This window comes from Alligator mississippiensis, chromosome 3 (assembly GCF_030867095.1).
Source record: "Alligator mississippiensis isolate rAllMis1 chromosome 3, rAllMis1, whole genome shotgun sequence".
Classification (NCBI taxonomy): Eukaryota; Metazoa; Chordata; order Crocodylia; family Alligatoridae; genus Alligator; species Alligator mississippiensis.
In genome coordinates this window covers 104,994,962-105,012,448 of record NC_081826.1, presented here as the reverse complement: position 1 = coordinate 105,012,448, position 17,487 = coordinate 104,994,962, and the positions used below count along the sequence as shown (strand labels likewise).

The 17,487-nt window shown below is 42.8% G+C and overlaps 1 long non-coding RNA gene across 1 annotated transcript in view; it reads right to left on the bottom strand.

Annotated features, from left to right (window-relative positions):
- Positions 1-13,855, bottom strand: part of LOC109283850 (uncharacterized) — a 32,946-nt gene extending 19,091 nt beyond the window's left edge. Inside the window, exon 1 of the long non-coding RNA XR_002091133.2 lies at positions 13,782-13,855. This is a non-coding gene — a long non-coding RNA (uncharacterized LOC109283850). The remainder of the gene's footprint in view (positions 1-13,781) is intronic.
- Positions 13,856-17,487: the final 3,632 nt, after the last annotated feature.

Sequence of the window (17,487 nt, the reverse complement as noted above, 5' to 3'; positions counted from 1 at the left end):
GCCTTGCTCTTGAGTGTACACCTTGGCTGAGCTGGGAGAATAAAACTTACATTAGAAGTTTGGAGTCGGACATCCAGATGACATGGCTCACCCAAAAAGTTGATGTTGGATAATCATCCTCTCAATATTCATAGTATTTGTTTGCAGGAGGATGCTAATGTTGGTGCATCTGTCTTTCCACTGGATTCAGAGGATCTTCCATAAGCAGCACTGATGGTACTTCTCCAACAACTTTAAATATCTCCTGTATGTTGTCCGTGTCTCAGCTCCATACAGCAAGCTGGGGATCATGGTTGCTTAATAAACCATGAGCTTGGTTTTGGATCTGATATCCTGATCTTTGAAAACCTGTTTCTTCAACCACCCAAAGGCTGCTCTTTGAGGTGATGTTGAATTTCTTTCTCAATGTCAGCCTTCTTCAGGAAATAGCTTCCGAGGTACAGGAAATATTCAACATTTTCCAGAGTCTCACCATGGATCTGGATTACCAAAGCTGGGGACTGTTCATTAGGAGCTTGTTGGTGGAGGACCATAATCTTCTGAATGTTAAGTGTCAGTCCCATTTTCTTGTATGCCTTGGTACAGACATTGACAATTGCCTGAAGGTCTGCTTCTGAATGAGCACACAGTACAGCATCACAGGAGCTCAATGAGGTTGGGGTGGTCTTGGTTTTGGCTCAGAGTTGGCTAAACTTAAACAGCTTACCATCCATTCAGTAGGTTAGCTCCACTCTGGCTGAAAGCTTGTTGGTGATCAGATGTACCATTACAGCAAGGAATCTTGAAAACAGTGTTGGAGCAATGATGCACCCTTGCTTAACTCCCATTTTAACTTCAAAATCATTGTGATAGTTCCATTACTGAGAACCAACACTTGCATGCCATCATGGAGCAGGCAGAGAATGGTGACAAATTTTGGTGGGCATCTGCAATCCACAACACTTCTTGGCTGGCAGAGTCAAAAGCTTTCATGGCCGCGTCCAGACAGGCATGCACGTGCCTCTTGCCCTGTCTCAAACCCCTTTGAGATGGGGCAAGAGGCATGTGTGGGAATGAAAAAATGTTCCCCGTGCTGCAAGTTTGCAGCACGGGGAGAAAATTAGACCCCTGGATATCCAGGGGTCTAAAAAAATCAAAGTTTAAAAAAGCAGAGCAGGAAACCAGAGGCTGGGTCCTCCAAGGAGACCCTCGCTGCCAGAGCATCTCCATGGTTAGCCCCTCACCCTGGTGCTGAAGCAGTGTGCTTCAGCACCAGGGCTTCAGAGCTGGTGAGTAAGGGGTTGGGGGAGCTGGAGGAGGGGAAAAGGGACTATGGTGGGGACCCCCGCCAGCCCCCCTGCTCCCCCAGCCCCCTAATCCACGCAGTGCCAGTGGGGTCATCTGGGATTTCCTCATCATTCCAGATCATTAAGATGAAGACATGAAGCTGTGATATGAGCTTCTCTCCCTCCTGCTTAAAGATTTCCACGGGGATTCCATCCACTCCAGATGCCTTGTCATTCTTCATCTGCTTGATGGACTTCTTCACCTCATCAAGGGCTGAAAGAATTCTGCAGGTGCTCGACTACTTAGGCATTAGTGACCATCATCTGCTATAATTTACTATCCGGTGCAGGGTGGTGAAAGTAAGCAGTAAGGCAAAAGTTCTTGACTTCTAGAGGACCGACTTCAATGAGCTAAGGAGATTAGTAAGAGAGACATTGGGGACTCAATGAGATGGGAGTCCAAGACGGGTGGTTGTTCCTTAAGGAGACAATCCTCTGAGCTCAAAGAGAGTCAGTCCCAACGCAAACCAAAGCGGGAAAGAGTGCTAAAAAGTCCCCTTGGCTCAGTAAAGGCATCCAGGAGGGCCTGAGGGCAAAAAAGGTGACACACAATCAGTAGAAGCAAAGGGCAATCACCAAGTAGGATTATACCTCTATTGCTCTTGATTGCAGGGAGGCAGTTAGGAAGGCCAAGGCAGAGATGGAACTAGGGCTGGTGGCCAGAATTAAGGAAAACAACAAGTCCTTTTTCAAATACGCAGGGAGTAAGAAGAAGGCACCAGGTAACGTGGGGCCCTGTAACAGGGGGCTTATTTGGGGCCAGTCTACCCTTGGCCCGCCCACCTGTTTCTGGGCCAACCGTCCACCTCCTTTCCTGCCATGCCTTGATGATATATAATTATGATCTTAATTGCCCCAATGCCAGGGGGCGCTATCTGTGGCCCTGTTCCTCCCGTATACCACAGCCCAAGCCTCACAGATGACATCCACAGATCTTATCATCACCAGCCCCACACTGGGCCCCAGAATCCTCTAGTACGAACCCTTACCAGATCCCTCCCGTCAAGTGGCCTACTTCACCTTCATTCTGGGCTGCCTAGCTCCCTGAACTGTTCCCCCTTTTGGGCATGGTCCCCCCAGGACCTTTGGCCACACAGGCTCTGGCCTCACCTCCAAGGCCAGTCAGAAACCCCAGGCCCTTAGCTCTTGGTGTCCCTCACGGTGGGCCCCTGGCCCTTTTGACCCTTCTGCTCCTGGCACCAGCATTAACCAGTCAAGGGATTTCCAGTCAGGTGTCTGAGCCTCTAGCCCCCTCTCCAACTTGGATCCACCCTATTGTCCCTTCTATGGGGTAACCCATTTGGTTGTGGGAGCTGGAGTTATTAAGGTGCTCCGACTCGCCGGGTGGTAACTGGCTTGGCATTTCCTGGGGACTCCCGCACCACTGAAAGCCCCACCAAGCCACCCACTTTTAGCAGGGTGCAGTTTTAGGTCATGTCCAGGACCAGGAGCCTCCAAACCATCCCCTACAGCTCCTGTCCTTACCTCTAAGATGTTGTACTCAGCCTTGCAGCCAGGCAATGTTACTGTCTGCCTGCAAGCAGTGAACTGTTCTGTTTATATAGGCAGCCAGACATCTAAATTGGCTGCCACAATCAAGCACCTGCTGGCTGCTTGGCTCAGTCCTTAAAGTGGCAGGCCCCAACAGTGCCCTGCCACAGGCCTCTACAGGACAGGCTTGGCAATCTGTTGATTGCAGCAAAGGAAAGAACTGATCTCTCCAACAAGTTCTTTGCCTCCATATTTCTGAGCAGGGACTGGGAAAACTCCCCCACTAGGATTATGGACAGGCTCAGGGGACACAACGCCATGCCTAAGGTCAGGGACAATCTATTAAGGGAACTCTTGGAGGGGCTGTACATGTATAACCAGCAGGTCTGGATGCTCTTCATCTGAGGGTACTGAGGGAATTGGCAGAGATCATAGCAAGGCCCCTCTCATGGCTGTATGAGTGCTTGTGTTACTCTGGCCAGGTCCCAGAGGACTGGAAAAGGGCCAATGTGGCCCCCATTTACAAGAAGGGGAGACAGGAGGACCCGGGTAACTATAGGCCAGTTACTTTCACCTCAGTCCTTGGGAAGACCTTTGAGAAAATTATCAAGGAACACATCTGTGGAGGCCCAGCATGGGGGATAATGCTCAGGGGCAACCAACACGGGTTCAATGCAGGCAGATCCTACCTAACTTTGTTTCCTTTTATGACCAGGTCATAAAATCCTTGGATGCAAACGTTGAGGTGGATGTCATCTACCTGGACTTCAAAAAGGCATTTGACACTGTTTCTCACCTCATTTTCATAAAAAAACCAGGCGACTGTGGCATTGATGCCTACACAGTCGGATGGGTGGCAAATTGGCTCAATGGTCGGATCCAGAGAATGGTGGTAGTTGGGTCATTTTCGACCTGGAGGGATGTGGGCAGTGGAGTTCCCCAGGGCTCGGTCCTTGGGCCTGTGCCATTCAACATCTTTATCAGTGACTCGGAGGTGAGCGTGGAAAGCACACTGCCCAAATTTGCTGATGACACAAAAATGTGGGGAGAATTGGGCATGCTGGAGGGGAGGGGCAGAATCCAACTAGATCTAGACAGGTTACAGAGGTGGGTAGATGAGAATAGAATGGAATTCAATGCAGACAAGTGCAAGGTGCTGTGTCCAGGGAGAAGGAACCTGCAACATACCTATAAGCTGGGGAACACCTTTCTCAACAACACAGTGGCTGAAAGGGATCTTGGAGTCATTGTTGACTCCAGGATAGACATGAGCCGCCAATGCAAGGAAGCGGTCAGTAAGACTAACCGCAGCTTGTCATGCATCTACAGATGCATCATAAGCAGGTCCAAGGAGGACCCCTCTATGTGGTGCTGGTCAGGCTGCAGTTGGAGTACTATGTCCAGTTCTGGGTGCCGTACTTCAAGAGGGATGTGGCTAACCTTGAGAGGGTCCAGAGGAGGGCCACTCACATGGTCAGGAGGCAGCAGGCCAGGCCCTATGAAGATAAACTAAAGGGCCTGAATATATTCAGCCTCCACAAGAGAAGACTGAGAAGGGATCTGGTGGCTGTCTATAAACTCACCAGGGGGGACCAGCAGAAAATAGGCGAGGCTCTGTTCCCTCGGGCGGGCACCACCTGGTATAACAAGAAATAACAGCCACACATTGAGTGAGAGCAGGTTCAGGCTTGATATCAGGAGGCATTACTTTATGGCTAGGGCTGCCAGGCTCCAGAATGGGCTCTCAAGGGAGGTGGTGCTACCTTCAAGAGGAGGTTGGATAGATATCTGGCTGGGGTATTATGATCCCAGCACTCATTCCTGCCCAGGGCAGGGGGTTGGACTTGATGATGTGTTCAGGTCCCTTCCGACCTTAGGAACTATGAATTCTTAGATCATCTCTGTTTGTTGTGAGATGGACTTGAGAACACTCCTGTCCACAACAGAGTCTTAAGAAGGTCTTCAAAATGCTCCTTCCAACAGGCTCCCCTTTACTTGATCAGGTCTCCTCCATCCTTTGATCTCAAGGGGGTTGGTTCCTGAGTGTTAGGAGCAAAGATGGCTTTGGTGGCACTGAAGAAACCATGCATATCCTGGATGTCAGAGAGACAATGATTCTCCTTAGCCTTGTCTTTCCACCATTTGTTCTTCATAATGAGGGTCCTCCTTTGGGCCCCTGGCTTGGATTGTTGGAGATTCAATTTCTTTTGTTTGGAGTTGGTGTCATTTTGCTAAGAACAAAAAGCTTTGCACTTTCAATCAATCAACTCTGGGATCTCTTGGTTGTTCTCATCAAACCAGTCTTGATTTTCCTGGCAGAGAATCCAACTGTTTCTTCACAGGTGCTGATGATAGCGGCCTTGAAGGCACCCCACATGCTGCTGACATTCTCATATTGTTGCTGATTGAAATTAAGCATTTTTGTTGAGGCACTGGTGGAAGGCTTGCTTGGGTGCAGCCATCATTTGGGATCCAGTTGAGTGATGTAACCTACTGGATGAGTCAGTGATCAGTCCTGCAATCATCAGCTTCTAGCATAGCTAGGGTGATGCAGACATCTTTGCAATCCTGGGTACAGGCAATGACACAGTCAATCAAGTGCCAATGTTTAGATTGTGGGTATTGCCATGATGCCTTGTGCCTGTTTTTCTGGCAGATCAGGGTGATGATGTATCCATGTTCCACACATTTAATCAAAAGGAGGATGCCATTGGAGTTGACCTTTCCTACTCCTTCCTTGCCAGTAGTTCCATTCCAGAGGTTAGAGTTCCTTCTGACTCTGGCATTGGAATCACTGAGAAGAATAAGTCAGTCTCTGTCTGGAACATCAGAAAGGATTTGGTCAAGTTTGGCATAGAATTCCTCCTTGCTTTCATCGGTGGCATCAAGAATTGGGGCCTAAGCTCTGATGATAGTGGCATACTGGCTGTCTGCCAATTTAAAATGGAGTCATGAGGCACTCATTAATTCTAATAGGGAACTCATTGAGTTGGTTTATGAGTTCATTCTTAATAGCAAAACCAACTCCATGAAGTCGGAGTTCTCCTTCCTGTTTACCTTCTAGAAGGAGGTATAGCTGCCTCCATGTTCTTTGAGCTGCCATATCCTGCTTGGTAGGTCTTGCTTACTGTAACTACACTGATGTAGTGTCACATAAGTTGGTCCCTGATGTTATTGTCCAGGCCATGATTGTAGTATGGCACTTTGGGCATTCACTATTCAGGTTGTTCATGAGGGTCCTGATGTTCCAGGTCCCGAACATGATGGTGCATCTTCACTGGTATTTTCAACCACAGTAAAGGTGATCCCACTGGATGTGGTTATCCAGTAAGAAAGAAGGTAGAGTTTTCTAGCCCACTCTCTATGTGGGGTAAATAGAGGGGACGCTGAAGAGTGCTGCTCAGTCAGTTACAGCTGCCATGTCATAGCCCTGTCTCATCCAAGTGCTAGACAACTTTCTTGAAACTGTGTTCTTCATGCCAGTTGAAGACTAGGAGCTTCCATACTTCAAAATCCTGCTCCTGTCACCATTAGCTAGTCACTAAAGGGCTTGAGGAATGTGTTGGGAAAGCTGTTTTCATAGAAGACACCCGTGAATGGCTTCTTTTATCATGGAGAAGCTGCTGCATATCAGCTTCCACATGGTTCTTGACAGAACGGGATCTTGATCCAATGGCATAGAGACAAAGACAACTGGGGATCTTGTTCCACTACAGCCTTCATCTACCTTCTCAGCCATTGAGATTCTAATATCTTTTACCTGCTCCAGTCTTGAGGACTTGTAGACTCATGGCTGGAGGCTGGACAGGCTTATTTTAGTAGTGGCCTGTACTTGCCATATCACAACACCATCAAAAGATATATGTGGCTTTTCAGGAGGGAAAACATTGCCATCTGCTGCCTCACCACATCCTAGTGGTACTGCTGCTGCTTGGTCTATGACTACTTATTTGTCAGAATTACCCCTGCTTCTTTCACAGCTAACCTTCCCTGAAGGTCATTCCACTATCCACCACCTGTGGATGCACTGGGTTGCAGTACAGCTTTGCCCCATGGAAGTTGGAATAAAAAGCTATCAGATCAGGATTTTCCACTCAAACTGGTCATTGTATTTTACATCAACTTTGGAATTTCTTTGAAAAACAGTAAATTACTATGCAAAATAAAAAACAGAATAATTTGACCCATGATCTATACCAGTGATTCTCAACCTTATGCAGGGGGTCGGACTCGATGATCTATTGAGGTCCCTTCTGACCCTAACATCTATGAATCATAACATCTATGAAAAACCTTTTCAGACTTGGGGACCCCCTCGTTAGATTTGAGACAACCTTTTCAGACCTGAGGACCCCCTTGTTAGATTTGAGACACCACTTGTTAGACTTGAGGCACTCCTTGAAAAGTGGCAGCTCTTAATTTTCACTCATTTTTTTCACCATAGAAAAGTATTAGTTCAATTCTTCTATTTAAAAAAAAATCAAAGATGATAATGAAGCAGAATGGTTTTAATACTATGAATTTATATTTGAAATGTCTGGGCTTATTTTGTAAGTCATGTTTGCATGCCTAAAGGTATAACCTTGTGTGGTGTCCAAAGGCACCCTTATAAGGATCTCAAGGCACCCCAGGGTGCCAATGGTTAAGAATCAGTGGTATAAACAAATGCAAAGTTTTACATCCCCTAACATCCACCTGGTTCAATTTGTTTCTGTTTGTTTCTTTAACAAATGGATATATCTCTACTTCCTACATCACAGATTAATTTTGAAAAGCAAATATAGTCAGGAAAATCATGATCTATTCATAGATTAATCACAGAGCCCAAACAGAAAAGAAGACTCCTGGCCTTGGAGAGCAATGAAATTTCACTGACTGCCCAGGTTCTCTATACAGACAGTGGAAAGAGGGAGGCACTTGAGGCCCCTCTGAATTACCTAAAGGGTAATTCAGAAAGCCTAGAGACATCTAGAGATATCCAACAGTACAAGAAAACTACTGCTGTGTGACCCTCTCCAGAGTTTTGGCAACTTTCACAGGTGGAACATTAATTTCCTCTGTTAAATAGTGACCCACAATGTCTTAAATTGCTTCTGAGGGTAATTATCCAACTGGTGGTGGTGCCCATAACTTGCCCAGTAACCTTATGGTTTAAATATTTACCAGGAAGTGGAGGACCTAAGTTTTAGGCCCTTCTTGCTTTGGGGAGAGGGATTCAAATGTACACATCCTTCTCTGAAAAATTCCTAAACCACCAGCTATAAAAGAGGTCAAGGAAAAAACTTTCCATCTTTCTTGAAGTTGGTCCACTTGGCAACCAAGAAAACAAAAATAATGGAATCAGAAGGACAACAAACAAGAAAGGTCATGACACTGTTACTGAATATTTACAGCACTCCCCTGGGAAGAATGGTCTTTCATTTTGGTCCAAGCTGTCAGGGTTATTTATTTGTTAGCCAATGACTCTAAGGCTAGGGACAGACATTACACATAAACTAGTTTGAGTGATCAGAAATTGGTTTAAAATTGTAACAGAACAGATATCCAGTGCACATAAACCAGTTTGAGAATGGCTGAAACCAGTTTGAGATAAGCCTGCTTAAATGTAGTATCAGACTTAACTTATTTGGCTCAAACCAGTTAATGCAATGTCTGTGCCAGACCCCTTGCTGTTTTAAGACACCCCCACCATTCCAGCATGCTCTTTGGGCTGGGCAGGACTCTCTGCTCCACAGCAGGGCTGGCCCCTCCCCTCTGCTCCCTGGCTGTAGCTCCCACCCCTCCCCCTCACCACTCATTGCTAAGCAGGAATTCCCTCCTCCCCTCTTCCTTGCTGAGGAGGTGTCTGTGTATTAGCTAGCAGATCACATGCTGGATACTGTCCATGCTGAATCAACAGGTTGAATCAACAGGCAGAATCAACAAGTAGTTGGTAATGTCCCTTTGTTGTGCTCTTAATTGGGTGATAAACACTGTTATCAATTCCCTGCTGGGCTAATCAGAGCTCCTGCCAAGCCTGGCTATGCCCCCCTTAGCTCCATGCTTTGGATGGAAAGGAGGGCTGCTCTAGGGCCCCCTGGCTTCTAGCCTAAGCCACTGCAGGCATGTGCCTGCATTTCTGAGATGTCTTCCCAGTTACAGAACTGATTTAGCCTAGCCAGGTTTGACTAACCTGCAAAGATTGAATCAATTCAAGCTCAGGCTTTTTGAATGTCTGTCCCTAACCTAAAGGAAAGTAGGAGATGTAAAACCAAATCCCTTCAGACTAGGAGGTATGTGAATCTAGGTTTCCCATTTCCTAGGTAAGTGTTCTAATCACTAGGCTATTGGGCAACATTGTGGGCCCCACTCCCACCACTATCACTATCAAATGTATTTACACAAAACACCGACTGCTCAGTAGTTATAGCACAGTCATTTAGTACTTGCATAAACAAGTTCTACATGACTATAAAGTAACTGGTTTACTGTGCAGTTGCACCAAGAAACAGCTTTTTCATGATGTTCACTGTGCAGTAGCTCATGACTACTGTGCAGTAGCATCGTGTCATGCTTCCTCCCAAGCGACACTACTGCACAGTAATCATGAGCTATTGCGCAGTCAGCAACTCATCTAAACATGGCCACCATGATTTTAATGTTGTTAATGCTAGTGAAATATGTTCTGAGAATGCCTAATAGGACTTCTTGGCACGTTGGAGTGCTCTTGTAGCTATGATGGTCCAGGAAATGTCCGAGAAGTAAGGCTTTTTTGTGATGTCTTTTATTGGGAAGGTAGTTGTACAAGCTTTCAGGTATCAGGTGCCCTACCTCAGGTCATCCTGTCACTTAGTCCAATAAAGGATATCAGAAAAAAGTCTACTGGTACTTAGGCACCTGCCCAGCACCAAATTGAATCACAACAGAGCACAAACATCTAGGTGATCAAATTGCAGCTCCCAGAAGGTTAAATACAGTGCCAAGGGAATTCTGCAGTCCAACACGGAGTTGTGATCTGAACTTACGTGCCAAATGAGGTTTGTAGCTTGAGAGTGCACCAATTTGGTTCATTCTTTGGAACTTAGTCCTAACTGTTGTCAAAGTCCCTTTTAGCTATGTCTGAAACCAAACAGGAGTTGGGTCCTAATCTGATTCATAGACTTTCAAAGACAGAAGTTTTTAGCAATTTGTGATGGAGCAGGGTGTAGCAGAAATTGGAAAGAAACTGATGCACCACTCTTTTATACCAGAGTTATTCCATCATAATTATACACAGTGATGTACTGGACACTAGTAAGGTGCCTAATGATGCTCTTTTTTTTAAATACAAAGTTAAGTACATTTAAAACACTGAATTAGAATAGGTGGCCTTTCAGCAATGATCTTCTCTTTTGATACCATCTGTGAAATTCTTATAGAAGAGGACAAGAGGAAATGAACAGCTTCCACTTATAACAATAAAACTGTTAAAATAAACCCCACATTATGGTACATATGAAATGTATTGCATATTGAGTTAGGAGTCCTAATAAAACATGGTGCTGGATTTTCATTTCAGTTACAATAGTGTAATTCATAGTAAGTCCGTTGACTTTGATGGCTTACTTAGATTTACATTAGAGTAACTAGCATTTTTTATATTGTAAGCTCTACATAGAACGTGATTTTTTTTTCCTATGTTGATCTGACAAGGAGAGGGAATGGTAGAACATTCTGTTCCCCTACCATAATGCAGTCAGTTCAATGTCTGAAAAGAAACCACAAGGATAAAAAAAAAATCATTTCCACCATCTCTTTCTCAAATCCAATAAAAGAAAGGACAAAAATAAATAAATAAGCATGAAGCTGAATTATGCTTTTGACCTTCCTAAGTCCCTAGAAGCCTAACTTTTTGAGTTCCTATTAACTGTCCAAATGAAATGAATTAATTCTCCTGTCAGCAGGATATTCCTAAACTCCTTCCTTCTAGCAAAGGCTCCAAAAATATTAATTTAGATCACATGGGAAAACAAAGAGAGCTCTCCTGTATTATGTAGCAGCATCCAAATCTGACCATAAGGACTCCACACAGAATTCTTCCAAACAACTAAAAAACAAGCAAGAAATTGCCTTCATCGTGGCACTTCAAAAGGATGGCTATGGGATTTGCATATCTTCACTTCACTACTGTGAAGACTGCCCATGAAGGAACCTAAGAATATTAATTATGTGACAAATGTTAATATCTTATTTTAAATAAGTAGTCTCTATCAGTCAAAGGATTTTCCAAGTGCCTGCAATCCTTGTAATCTAAATAGAAGAAAAAAAGAAAAGACAGCAAACCTGATATGACTGAAGACGTGAACATAGAATTATATGCTGTTCCATGGAGTTTAAAATACATTGAAAATTCCTTATCCCTGCCTATTTTTCTGCCCATAAATTGGTTTGCTAAACTATATGTGAAAAGCAAAAAACAAAGAAAAATTTGATATGACTCCAGCACTGAGTATCCTGAGTGTTTAATGTTTTCAGTATTGAGACTAGGTCAACTCAATCCTTTTAGGCTCTCACCCAGCAGAGCTGTTGAACGTAAGATGATAAAATCATAGGATCATAGCAATGTAGGGCTGGAAGGGACTTCACAAGTTCATCTAGTCCAGCTCCTTGCTCAAGGCAGGAGCATCCCTGACTAAACCATCCCAGCCTAACCTGCTTTTGAAAGTTTCCAGCAATGGAGATTCCACACTTTTTAGGTAGCCTGTTCTCATGCTTGACCACCCTGGTAGTCAGAAAGTTCCTCCTAATCTCCAGTCTAAATTTCCCCTACTGCAGTTTGAGGCATTGTTCCTAGTCCTGTCCCCTACAGCCACAGATAAAAGCCCATCTTCATCATCTTCATCCTCTCTGTAATTGTCCTTCTAGTATTTAAAGACTGTTATCAAATCCCCCTTCAGCCTTGTCTTCTCCAGGCTAAATAACCCTAATTATTTCAGTCATTTCTCATAAGTCTTGTCTTCCATTCCCCTGACCATTTTTGTTGCATGGGATGGACTCTTTCCAAACTGTTCACAGCCTTCTTGAAGTGTAGGGCCCAGAACTAGACACAGTATTCCACATGCTATCACTTCTCTTCATTTGCAAGCGACACTCCTGTTAATACAATCCAATACCCTGTTGGCTTTTGTTGTAACAAGACACAGTGTTGGCTCATTTTTAGTTAATCATCCATTGTAGCCCATAGGTCAGAGCTGTGCAGGCAGTGGTTCACAGCTCTGCCTGGCTCTGAACCAGACTGTCACTGCCACAAGATCCCAGTCTCTGGCCCCAGAGCAGCTCCCCACCCAGCTGTGTACCTTGCCAGCACTGCTGGAGCCAGTCTCCATGGAAACCCTGGCCTCACTCTGTCATGGACCCACCACTGCTGGGGTCTCAATGGAAACCTGTTGCAGCAATGCAGGCAGGGGCTGCTGGGAAATGAAGTTCAGCCACCAGCCAGATCCACCATTTTGCCCACCTGTGCCATAGGTCCTTGTCTGCAGTAGTACAGCCTAGCCAGTCACTCCACAGTGTGCATTTGTGCATGCAGTTATTTCATCCCAAGTGAAAGACTTAGCAGTTGTCCTTGTTGAATCTTATCTACTTGATTACAGATCATTTCTCCAGTCTATCCAGATCATTCTGGATCCTAGCCCTGTCCTCCAAAGTGTCCACAATTCTACCCAACTTGCTATCATCTGTAAATTTGCTAAGCGTGCACTCAATCCTACAATTGAAATCATTAATGAAGATATTGAACAATACCGGATGCAGGACAGACCCCTGGGGAAATCCACTTGATACCTCCCCCCAACCAGACATAGAAGCATTGAGGATTACTCATTAAATACAATGATTCAACAAGTTATGTATGCACCTCACAGTACTGTTATCTAGTCTGTATTTCCTGAGCTTGTTAATGAGAATGAAACGGGAAACACCATCAAAAGCCTTTCTAAAGTCAAGTTATACCAATTCACTGCTCTCCCCTCATCCACGGGGAGTGCCACTTTATCATAGAAGGCAATCAGAGTGGTTAGGCATGACTTGCTCTTAATGAATCCATACCGACTGTTTCTGATCACCTTGTTGTCCTCCTGGTGATTCACAACGGATTCCTTCAAGACCTGCTCCATGATCCAGGTACAGAGGTCAAGCTGACTGATCTGCCTGATAAGTACTTCATATGTACCTAACCTGAAGAACAGTGGGGCTTCCTTCATGTCTGAGGCATGTTTTCTTAAGTATTGTGTCGGATCAGGGGCTTAATTTTTTAAAGTTTAAATTAAAAAAAAAAAAAATCTTAAGTGAAATAAGGTTGCTGGCTTCAATCTGGTCATAAGAATGTCATTACTGTACCAGGTCAGTCCAAGGCCTACTTAGTCTGGTATCTGCCCTCTCACTGAGGTCAGCAAAAATTACTTTTGAATCTTTTAAAATTACTGGTCTTGGTGATTACTTGTGACAATGAGCTACAGTTTAATTACACGTGTTAAAACATATTTTCTTTTGCCTGCTTTGAATGTCTCAGCTTTAATATCACTGGGTCTCCCATGGAGCTTGACTTATGAGACAGTCAAAAGAGATCCCCCATGTATCATCTCTATAGCATCCTATTATTTTATATAATTTTATCATGTTTATTGATGTCTACCTTAAAATAGGTGCACAATCTCAACCTATCTCCTTTAAAAATTTTTTTAGGATTTTGTATCATTCTTATTACTTTTCTTGGAATCCCCTCTAATTCTCTAATACTTTTTCTGAGATGGGGTGACCAATACTGCACACAGAGCTGCAAATGAGCTCTCACTGTTGAGTTATATTAAGGTTTCCAAGAAGCATTTATCCAGATCAGAAAGCAGATGCTGAAGGGATGCGAACCCAATTAAAATGAATTAGTTTTCCTGTTCAGACAAATATTCATGAAATCTTTGCAGTATTAGCACAACTCTGAGCAGCACATACCTCTCTTGTCACAATTCAGCAATAGGAAGCAATGCATAACTTGATTGTGTAGGAAGAGCTGATCAGCACACCTGTAATTCAGTTACAACATTGGGTGAGACACTGTAATATACACCCAGTGATAGACATAGACTTAAACCATAGATTCAATGTTAAAAAAAAAGCCTTTGGAAATGCAAACAGCTTTTTTCCTAATTAGCAACATGATAATATATACAGAAATATTCCATACTGGAAATTATAAATGCAGGCCCAAAAACAAATACCACAAAGATTTAAGGTTTAGGGTTATTTTAAATTTTTTGTCATTGGAAAATAAGTAAGCTCAGAAGGATTTCAAATATGCAATTTTTTTCCTCTTCACTCAGAAATCATTTTTCCATAATTTAATTTGTTCTCTTTCTCACTATGAGAACTGAAATATCCCACAGTGTTTTCATAAGTGAAGTTTCCACATTATCTCCATTTGAAGATACATTGCATGTTCACAGCGTCCTACTTCCCAGAGGACATTAAAATATCTAACTTGAACACAGAGTTAATCTGATAAAAATCAAAACTCTTCCAGTAAGGAGCATGTGACTGGATGATGTTAGAACACAGAGATAGATACAATGAGATACCATTAATCCAGTGAACTCAGTACAGTGCTGCACCCAATACAGGTTGAGTATAGCTGAGAGACAAGACACAAGACAGCCATTTTCAGCTTCACAATCCCAAGTGGAGGTGGCTGACTCATCCCTGCTTCCACTGTAGGTGCTGCCTAACTATGCTGCCTAATATGAAGCCAAGATACTGTATGCAACCTTGGGTTTTCACCATGCAGTGAATGTTATGGCACTCAGCAATTTGGCAGTCCTAGAATATCCAGCTGTTTAGATACACCTGCTTTGAAGCCTGATTTTTGTACTACCATTGAGAAAAAAGGAGGCAGAGCTGAAGATTTGCTTCTGATCACCTGATCCTTAACACTTGATTTATGATAGCACTATATACATAATGCTTAATATGGGGACAAGATTAAAGACTTCCAACAAATCAGAACAGCTAATAGCCATTATACTAACCAAATCAGATGCAGAATATTAGAGAAGTACTGATACCAACATTTGATATGCATTATCAGTTGTTTAGATGTAGTGTTTTCTAGGAAGGCTATTTTAAGGAAGCAAGACTAGTAGTTTGTAACTCATAATTATTTTCTTTAAACCAGCATAAGCAAATCTATGTTTGCTTTACTCCAGGGAACCAGTTTCTTCTATGCCACCAGCATAGGCTCATTTGTTTGATTTAGAATTAGGCATTTAATTTTAGCATATGCAGCTTCTTCAGTGTTGTTGTTCACTGGAAAGCACCATAAAACATTTCTGGCTTTTCTCATATAGTTATTTCAGTCCCTAAATGACCTTCATATATCTTTTTGAAATATTATTCCTGTAATACCCTAGGAATATTATTCTGGCACCTTTCAGCAACATTCTATCTACTACAGGCAGTCCTTGACTTACAACGTTTCAAGTTACAACATTTCACACTTACAACATTTATAAATTGACACCCTGTTTCAACTTTCTGACATCAGTTTCAACTTTACAATGCTTGATCTGACACCACACGATGCCAGCGAACAAATTTGCTGTGTCACCCATCTCCCTGGACAACATCTGTCCAAGTGTCCTTGGACACTGCCTTTAAGCAGATAAGACTCCAGAAAAACCTGCAGCCAAGACTCCTGAGAAGACTCCAGCCAAGAACCCTTCAAAAAGTCCAACCAAGAGCCCTTCAAAAAGTCTAGCAAAGTCACCTCAAAGAAGTCTTTACAAATCAATATGACTGCTATTTACAATATAAATATGTTAATGTAGCTATATGACCCATCTAAAATTGATTGAGTACAAAATTCTGGATTATTTTTGGTGAAAATAGTGTATCAGGCCTTGGTCCAGGAACCAATCCCCCATTTATAACATTGTTTCCTATGGGAAAATCGGTTCCCAGTTACAACATTTCAACTTAAGACGCGGTTTTCAGGAACCAATTGTGTCATAAGTCTGAGGACTGCCTGTACTGAGAGGTTCCAGGTTGTGGTGCAGTGGTAGAGCTGCACTCTTCTTTGATTCCTGCTCCAACTAAAGTTTAAAACCAACTGCCTGGGAGGGGCAGAGGCAATTCTATTCAGGCAATGATAAGGAAGTCAATTGACATCATGGCTCATCATCATCTCCCTGATTTCTGATGATCTCTCTCCACTCCACAGGTGTTAACAACATTTTATCTTTTATTCTGGCTCTGACATTCCACTATTCAAACTACAATTTCTTCTGCAACTTTCCTGTCTATTAGCCATTCTTGGTAATGTCTCACTTCCATTTCACAGCCCTGCAGACTGTTTTTAGCTCTAAAAACCTTAACTCTGGTCTGGTGGTATTAAGTGAGGTGTAGAACTGACAGTTAACTATTGGAGGCACTGTCAAGACACTCAAAAAGACTGAATTTTGTTTTATAAATCTAAATAAGAGATGTACTTGTAGCTATAATGACTAAGGTGACTTCACGACTAATGACACAATATCTTTTGATTATTTTGCCTAGTTTTTTCCTAGTTTGTTGTGGGGTTTTGTTTTTTTTTTATTTTATACATGATCTAGGAAATCAGGGCACAGTTCTATTTGTTTTTGCTTTGATCTTAAACTAAATAATATAGTGCTAGCCTAGTATATTAGTAAAGCTTCTAGTTTCTCTAACTGGAGAAAAATGTGTTGTGGTATATGTGATGCCAGAGCATCTACACCACCCTTTTCAAAATCCTAAATCCACCCATATCCATAGAATCACTTCCAGGTGACTGTTTTGGGTATGGTTCACCACGTGAGTTTTCTGAACATTGACCTGGTCTTAAACTGAAGGCAACTAAAAAACGACTTCTAAAAAAAAGATGGAAGAAGACTATTCAGTGTTTATGCTCATTCAGTACTTAGCTTTTTTCCTGACACTGACATAGAGACAACCAGTCACTGCTCATTGAAATGGAGGTTTATTTCTAAATTTCCTTTATGCCCTCTCATTCCACATTTTCATATTTCTTATTTCACACAGTACTGATCATGAGTGATTGGCACATTTAGACTTTATAACCAAGAGATGCTCCAGCTGTCAAATGTGCCTGTAGTCAATGGAATTATACCAAATATAATTTGGTCTTAGACCAGGAATAAAGTTGTATTACAAAAAAATGTCATTGGTATATGTATGAACTAAAATGTTGTAATATCAACATGTACATGGATGTCAGATATTGTAATGGGGACAAGCAGAACACTGAATTTTTTATAATAAAATCAGACAGATTGAAGTGACCCAGTGAAACTGAGTTGTTGCTGAAAACACGAAAGCTTTAGCATAACCATAGGATTCTTGCTGACTGTAATGGATAGCAGTGGAAGTTTAAGAAAGATTTTAGCTTCCAGGGGAAGGGCAAAATGGAGAGAGGAGATACAGCATGTAGAATACTCTGTACTTCAATCATCATGTTTTGCATCACTTAGTATTCAATAGAGCATCACTGTAGATTTCAAGAAAGTTCCCCTTCTTCATTAAAACATGGACTAAAAATATGACAAAGCAACTCAATACATGAATACATGAGACTGGTTCTGCAACATTTCTCCAGTAATTGATTCTTGGCCAGATTAAGCTGGATTCT